Genomic DNA, 8,259 nt, shown 5'->3' with positions numbered 1-8,259 from the left:
TGTTCAGTTTAATTCTTTTATGAATCACTGCATTGTAGAAACAACACTCATGTTTTGGTATGCAGCAAATAGTTGCTTATCATAAGTTGCCTATGTTTAAGTTTTGTTTCTTATGTATCAATGCGTGGTTTATCATTTTTGTAATGCCTAAATGATGATTTGTAAATTGCTGATGTCAGTGTATCATTTTGTGATCAATGCATGGTTAAGACAATACCCATGTTTTGTTTCTTGCATATTTTTTCTTATGCATAAGTTTGATGGATAGTTGTCAGTTTAGCTCCTGTATATATGCTCTATTGATGTCATCCAGTCTATTTGACAGGGGGAGTTTTTGACATAAATTTCTTTACTTCTATTATCTATGCTTATATGCAGGGGGAGCATTGCTCCTATCTTTCATTTTTCCCTCTTTTTGATGTTGTCAAAGGGGGAGAAAACTACCACATATATAGCTTACAAATTAATTCTGTTATATATGATCATGTGTGTTTTATATATATGGTCATGTATGATTTATTCTTGTTTTGGGTTATATGTGGATTATCAGTGTATACTTTACATTCATGTATAAATTGTTTGCCATCATCAAAAAGGGGGAGATTGTTGACCCTATAGTTTTGATGATGATTTGACAAACAATTTATTACTAATAAGTTTTATATATACACTTAACACGATCTTTGACATTTTCTATCATATAGATGATTTTTCTTTAAACGTTGTTAAAATATCTTTATCTCTTGTTTACAGCTCTCTCATACTTTATTATATACATATAATATATGCACAATATATATATGAATATTTACAAGTCCTATATCAAACTTTCACTTTCATAAAAATACAGGTTTTCTAATCATTTTTCAAAAACAGGTAGTTTTCACAAACGAAATTCGTTTTTCCAAAAATTCCTTTTCAAACATGTTCATTTCATCATTTATAAACTTTCCCCAAAGTTTCACTATTTTTGGATATGAATTGATATTTTTAACGAATTCTCAAAACTGACCCAAAACCTGTCATTTTTCACATATCAGATTTCGGTCGACCGATACGGTCGACCGACGGCTGTCTGGTTTCTTAGAAACTTTCTAATGTTTTTCCGGTCGACCGGAATTTACGTCGGTCGACCGAAATTTCCATTCGGTCGACCGAAATTTGCGTCGGTCGACCGCCAGCTTCAAAACATGTTTTCTCACGTTTTTTGAACTAATCGGTCGACCGTACCGGTCGACCGACGCATTGACAAATGAGCCTAACGGCTAGTTTTTTCAAAATGGTTTTTTGGTCTTTTTCTTATTTTTAGCTGTTGCAATGGGGTGCTATATATACCCCATTGCTGCTCTTCTTCTCTATGCATCAAGAAATCCAAGTTTGCTATTTAACAAGTTGTTAATCTCGTTTAAGAGCTGTTTAAGAGTTGGTTTCGTTAATCAGTTTTCAAGAGAAGTTTTTCTACAACAAGAAGAGGCTTTCAAATCTTATTGAGATCATCATTTCCTCAGCTCTTCTTATTCATTGAGAAGTTTTCTAAACCCATTTTTATATAGCTTGTTATTTCACTTTCAATTGATTAAGCTATATTCATTGAGTTATATTTATTGAGTTTCATTCACTATTATCACACACACTTATTGAGCTTTATATTCTCATATTATATTGTGGGTTGTGGTGTGGGATTTAGTGAGTGTGAGCTTCATTGTGTTCTCACTTGTTAATTGAGAACAAATCATTGTATTTAACTTTTATTTGTGAGAATCACTTGTAATACACTTGTACACCGAGAGAAGTGTGAGGAGAGAGAGACGGGGTCAAATCCAATAGGAGTGGCGTCGATTGACGAACCTAGGGAGAGGTTGTAATCGAGCACTTGAGGAGGAGGACACGGGCTAGATTCCTACACTTAGTGTGTAAAGTGTGATTATTGAGTGACTGTGTAGTGTGAGAGTTTTCGGTGAACTTGTAAACCGAGTGTGTAGAAGTTCCGGCTTCCAAACCGGATTGTGATAGTGGATATCTCCTCGAGGTGAGGAGCGGAGACGTAGGTCGTGGGGACCGAACCTCGTAAACATATCGCGTGTTTGTGTTTTGCTTGTCTCACATTTTATTTGTGCATATTCTTATTACTCTTATTATTCTTATTGTTCTTATTGTTCATATCTATCTCTTGTAAGAACATATTGATCAACATAATTTTAATTGCTATTAATTGGGATTAGATTAGCATAAGACCCTAATCACCCCCCCTCTAGGGTCTAACAAGTAGAGACTTGAGAAATTTGGTGAATTTTGAGCAAGAGAGAAAGAGTCTTCATCAATTTTAAGCACTTCCAAGATCTTTCAGTGTTTCCTCGAGATCTAAGCTTTGACTTGATCTTGAGAAGAGTGTTTTATCTTATCTTGTTGAGATATCCACTTCTATCCTTGTTTTTAAAATGAAACATTGACCTTAAACCTTCTTCGGATCAATCTGGATCTGTGATTCGGTCGTCCACGGGCTAATGCTCCTCCAGCACTGGCAAAGATTCCATACAACCAGCAGGTGATAAACGTCTTCTGCGTGTGTTTCTAAAGAGTTGTATTTTTCTTATTTTCCTTGTGTAAAGAAAGTTTTATAAAAAGACTAATTTTACTTTGAATCTTTAATCAATAAATGTATAATAGATTCAGCAATGAAAATAATTTTCGACACAACATGCTAGCGACCACAGTGAGAGCTAATGGTCTTACTGTCGAGACCATCGTGTCGCAACCGATCAAGATTCCGATTGAGTCTATGGTCGAGTATGTGTTTGACCAAGCAAAGTTCGAGGAATATATCTCCTCATCCTCCTCAAGATCTTCCTCGTTTCGCAAATACAGAAATATTTCGTCAGTGAAGAAGGTGTTTCAATCGTCAATGAAGGCTACTAGTGATGACTCTCACCCAATCGTTGTTGAGGTTTCCCCTCGCAATGATGCTTTAGTTATTAACAATGCTGGAACCTCAGCTCACAATGACTCTTCTCTAGTTAAGGAGTTGTTGAATGAAAATTCGTTGACTCTGATGAAGTGGGCTCGTCAGAGACAACGCCAGCGTCACGCTCGTCAGCTAGATAAGGCTATGAAACAAATCAACAAAGTTCGCTACTATACAGATCTAGAGTCAAAGGGGCATCGAGTGATCCAGTTGCCTCAAAGATAAACCACCAATATTTTTGCTAAGCCATCAGCTGAGGAATAGGTCCAAGTCAAAAGAACATGCTCAACTCTCAAGCAACGCATCCAAAAGAATCGTGCAAACACCGCTCATGCATGTGTCCTTGTGCAGAAGACACAAGAAATGAAGAGGGAAATGGTGGCCAAAGAACCACCAAAAGCGCACAAAGTCTGGATTCCAAAATATGAAACTGCACAAAAATGAGACTCGGAGGCTATTCCCTTCAACCGAGACACTAACAAGTGTCTCGGCCAAAGGGACCTTGTCCAAGACACTAACCAGTGTCTCAGCCAAAGGCAAGCATCCACGGTTGCTTCATCGACTCTGTCAATGTCCGTTCCTCATCTGTTTACTCTAATTATATCTGCTACACCATCAGTGAAGTCTTGGGTTAGCCCTAACATGTCAAACTTTAAAATCACGATGGCGGATCACCTTGATTCTTTGTACGAAGATCGAAGCAAAGCTCCAGTCAAAGAACGCTTGGGTCCGGTGAACAAATCCCAAGTGACTCTACAGACTAGGAGTCTTACGCATCCTCACACAAAGTCAAAACAATCCCAATTTGGGAAAACTCCAATTTTCACTCGCTTGGGGGTTCGTATTGAAATTCAGGAGCCTATTAAGACTCCACACTCGCAAGAGGGTGGTTCTAAACGTGTGACTCCTAACGTGATCTTAGATCACTCAAAGGCAACAACAAGTCATCTTGAGAATGTCAACAAGGCCTAACCACACCAACAGTCGATAGGTTGCTCCGGTCATCATACCGATGAGTTATACTATCAGACTGGGGGTGTGAATAAGTCTTGAAAGAGAACTATTCGAGAAATGAGCCCTCATTGCTCATGTGAAAGGCTCATCAGAGCAGTATTGTCTGAATGTAGCTGCTCTAGAGTCACCTCACCAAGGGTTTCTGTATTTTAGAGACTTTCCACCAAAGCATCAAAGCCCAAGCCAAGGCGTATCCACAAGAAAAGATCAGCCATTCAATATGATGAACTCCTAGAAGTTGTTAGCCTCTTTGTTTTGACGATATTTAACAAATAATTTACCACTAATGTTATTTGTCTAGTGTTTGTATATTTCTATTTATTGTAGACAAACAACGAGTTGAAGGATGGATGGAATTACGCATTCACGATCATATCTAATGGAGGTTGGCGGAATTGTGGAGTGAAGTCTATGCAATTCAAATTGAAGATCCAAGTTCTAGCTTCATTGGCGGAATTGTGGAGTGAAGTCTATGCAATTCAAATTGAAGATCCAAGTTCTAGCTTCATCCGCAAGTATACCAAGTTGAGCTACATCGAAATTCAAATTGAAGATCCAAGTTCTAGCTTCATCCGCAAGTATACCAAGTTGAGCTACATCGAAGATCTACCAAGCTTGGGTATATTTAGTTTAGATTTTATATTATATGTGTTAGTACTTTAAACTCAATCATATATACACACACATATTTGGTTTTTATATATATAATTATATATATACACAAGTTTTGGTTATGGATTTAACAATCATTGTATACTGTAACGCCCCGCTCCGGAATCCCGGAGTCGGTACGTTATTAGATCTGATGGACTGGCCTCACAAATCACCACATGCCTTTTCAGCATGTTTTGTCCTCACTCACGCGCTCCCTGAAAAACTTCCCAGGGGGTCACCCATCCTAGAATTTCTCCAGGCCAAGTACGCTTAACTTTGGAGTTTCTAAGAGTTGGGTTCCCGAAAAGAAGATGCATCTTGATGGTATGAGTATTCCAATCAAATCTATCAATACTAATCACATCACCCTCTCAAGGGTTGGGGTATTACATACTCCCCTACTTAAACTCACAACGTCCTCGTTGTGCCAAATCATATCATCCAAGACCGTACCATCCGTGTGAGATTCTAGAGGTGGCTCCTACAGCCTCAAGAGGTGGCTCACGCCCTCTCGACGTAGCACTTTGCGCCGCATAGCACTTAGCTCTCATAATTCTGGTTGGCTTTGCTCTGATACCATTTGCAACGCCCCGCCCCGGAATCCCGGAGTCGGTACGCTATTAGATCTTGATGGACTAGCCTCACAAACCACCAAAATGCATCTTCTTTTCAGAAACCCAACTCTTAGAAACTCCAAAGTTAAGCATACTTGGCTTGGAGAAATTCTAGGATGGGTGATCCCCTGGAAAGTTTTCCAGGGAGCGCATGAGTGAGGACAAAACATTCTGAAAAGACATATGGTGGTTTGTGAGGCCAGTCCATCAAGATCTAATAGCGTACCGACTTCGGGATTCCGGGGCGAGGCGTTACATATACATATTTTATTAAGTCTATAAAATCATTTCATAGGGTTTCAAAACATTGTTTATGTCAAAACATCAAATTTCATGTATATCATATTTTTATGTTTTGGACACACTTGCAAAATACATGAGTTTTCACAAATAGGAAACTCAATTTGAGAAATTCTTTTTTTAACATGTTCAATTTCATGTTTATAAATGTTTCCCAAAGTTTTATCAATTTTGGAATTAATTTGTTATGTTTATTTAAATTTACAAAACCAAGTTTTTAATAAGCTCATGTTCGTGCACATGTTCGTGCATGTTTTTGCAAAACTGATGCGTTTTCACAATTGGAAAATGTAATTTGAAAATTTTCTTCATTTACATGTTTATCATCATATATACAAATATTTTCCTAAGTTTTACTAATTTTGGAGTTGTTTTGTTATTTTCAATTGAATTTACAAAACCGAGTTTTCTGTAGTTTTTTTCAGAAACTATATATCTGTGTTCAAATATTTTTTCTCTCAACAGAGAAGTGATATTTTAGAAATTATTTCTTTAACATGTTTATCTAAATGTTTAGAACATTCTCTCAAAATTTCATGATTTATAGAGTTGATTTACTATTTTTAATTGATTTTACAAAGTCAGATACACAAAATTGCAGAATCTGTCAAAATCAGAAACTGTCCATGAACAGTGCGGTCGACCGCTACAGTCGACCGTGCTATAGTGCGGTCGACCGCCACGGTCGACCGTCTGTAGTCTAGAGAGCAGTTTTGTATTTTTATTTCTCGTGGTCGACCGCCAAAGTTATCGTTGCACAGTAATAGTAACTTGCTGATTTTTGTTTTTTAGTGGGTTTTTAGAGTTTTTTTGATTGTTTTCTTCTTCCCTATATATACCCCTTTGCCATAACTAATTTTTACTAATAATGAGAGTGTTTTAAACTAGTTTAAGAAAGTTTTAAACAAGGGTTTATGTTAGTTTTAAAAGCTTTTAAGCAATTGAGAGTTTGATTTTGTGAAATCAATTTCAGCAGAGCTAGAAGAGACCATCACTTAGTGTTTGAGCTTCAAATCATCTCTCTCTCACTCTTGTCATTTATTGGAGAAGTTTTCTAAACTCTATCTAGCTTTATCTAGCTTTACATTTTGTATTGTTTGATTATCATTCTATTAAGCTAGTATTTATATTTGAGTTTAGTTGATTTAATTTCACTGTTTGATTATCATTCTATTAAGCTAGTATTTATATTTGAGTTTAGTTGATTTAATTTCACTCATTGTTACACACACCCACTTTAAGCTTATTGTATTTTCATACATAGTATAATTGGGTTGGTGAGTGTTGTAATAATTGAGTGTGAGCCTATATTGAGTTCTCATCTATTGTAGAGAACAAATTATTTATTATATTATGAGATTGTAAAGTTTTCCGTTAGTTAGAAAACCGAGTGTGTAGTGGAGATCTCCTCGAGGTGAGGAGCGGAGACGTAGGTCGTGGGGACCGAACTCCGTGAATGAAATTATGAGGTATAAACTGTTAGACCCTAGAGGGGGGTGATTAGGGTCTTATGCTAATCTAATCCGATTAAATGCCAATTAAAATTAATTAATACGTTATCCTAGCAAGTATGAAATACAACAATATTTGTAAGCTAGGATAAGCAATGTAAACAATAAGATATATCCTATATGATGAAATATATATGCAAGGATATATAAACAAACACAAGGGTAAACAATATGAACTAGATAGTGGATGATATAGATAATGAGCTAATGACAATGGTGTTGGCCTTCTTGTTTTGATGATGTTTAACAAACAATTTATTACTAATGTTGTTTGTCTAGTGTTTTTGTTTTCGCATTTATTCTAGGCAAACAACGTTGTTGGAGGTTGGATGGATTGAGCCTACACGATCATATCAAGAGGAGGTTGGTGGAATTGTGGAGTGAAGCATCGTACAATTCAAGTTCAAGATCCAAGTTTAGCTTCATCCGCAAGTGTACCAAGATAGAGCTTCGTTGAAGATCAAGATTGCTTGGGTAATTTAGTTTAGGAATTTATATTATGTGTGTTAGTACTTTAAGCTCAATCATATACACACATACACGTTTTGAATTTTGTATATATATAGTTATATATATACGTATATGTTTTGGTTTGATAGTTTTCAAGTTTTACTATGAAACAAATGAATAGAATTGGAAAATACTATTTTGTTTCATGTTTATATACCTATATATGATTTCCCCTTTAACAAGCTTATATTTAATGAAATCATATTTAGTGTTTTGAATATATTGCATAGAATATGCAAATTTATGAAAATATTGTATTTCTAGATTATAGACTTCATAACAACATGTTATATCTTTTATCAAGTCTATACAATCATTTCATAAGGTTTCAAAATGTTGTTTAAGTCAAAATATCAAAATATCAATTTTCAGGTTTTCATGTTTTGGACTATTTTGTAAAATGATGATATTTTTCATTTGGGAAGTCCTTTTTCGAAACCAGTCGTTGTAGCATGTTTATTATCATGTCTACAATCATTCCCCAAAGTTTTACATTTTTTGGAATTTATTTGATATTTTTAAACAGCGTTTTAAAATCAGCAAAACAATTTTTGAATATGTCAGATTTCGGTCGACCGCACCGGTCGACCGAACCTGAGGTCAAAAGTTCTCTGGGCGACAGAAGCCTGTCGGTCGACCGGTCCGGTCGACCGATGAAAATTTTCGGTCGACCGACGAATTTTCCGGTCGACCG

The sequence above is a fragment of the Asparagus officinalis genome, chromosome 5, assembly GCF_001876935.1.
Source record: "Asparagus officinalis chromosome 5, Aspof.V1, whole genome shotgun sequence".
Lineage (NCBI taxonomy): Eukaryota > Viridiplantae > Streptophyta > Magnoliopsida > Asparagales > Asparagaceae > Asparagus > Asparagus officinalis.
Note: the sequence above shows the minus strand (reverse complement) of the source record.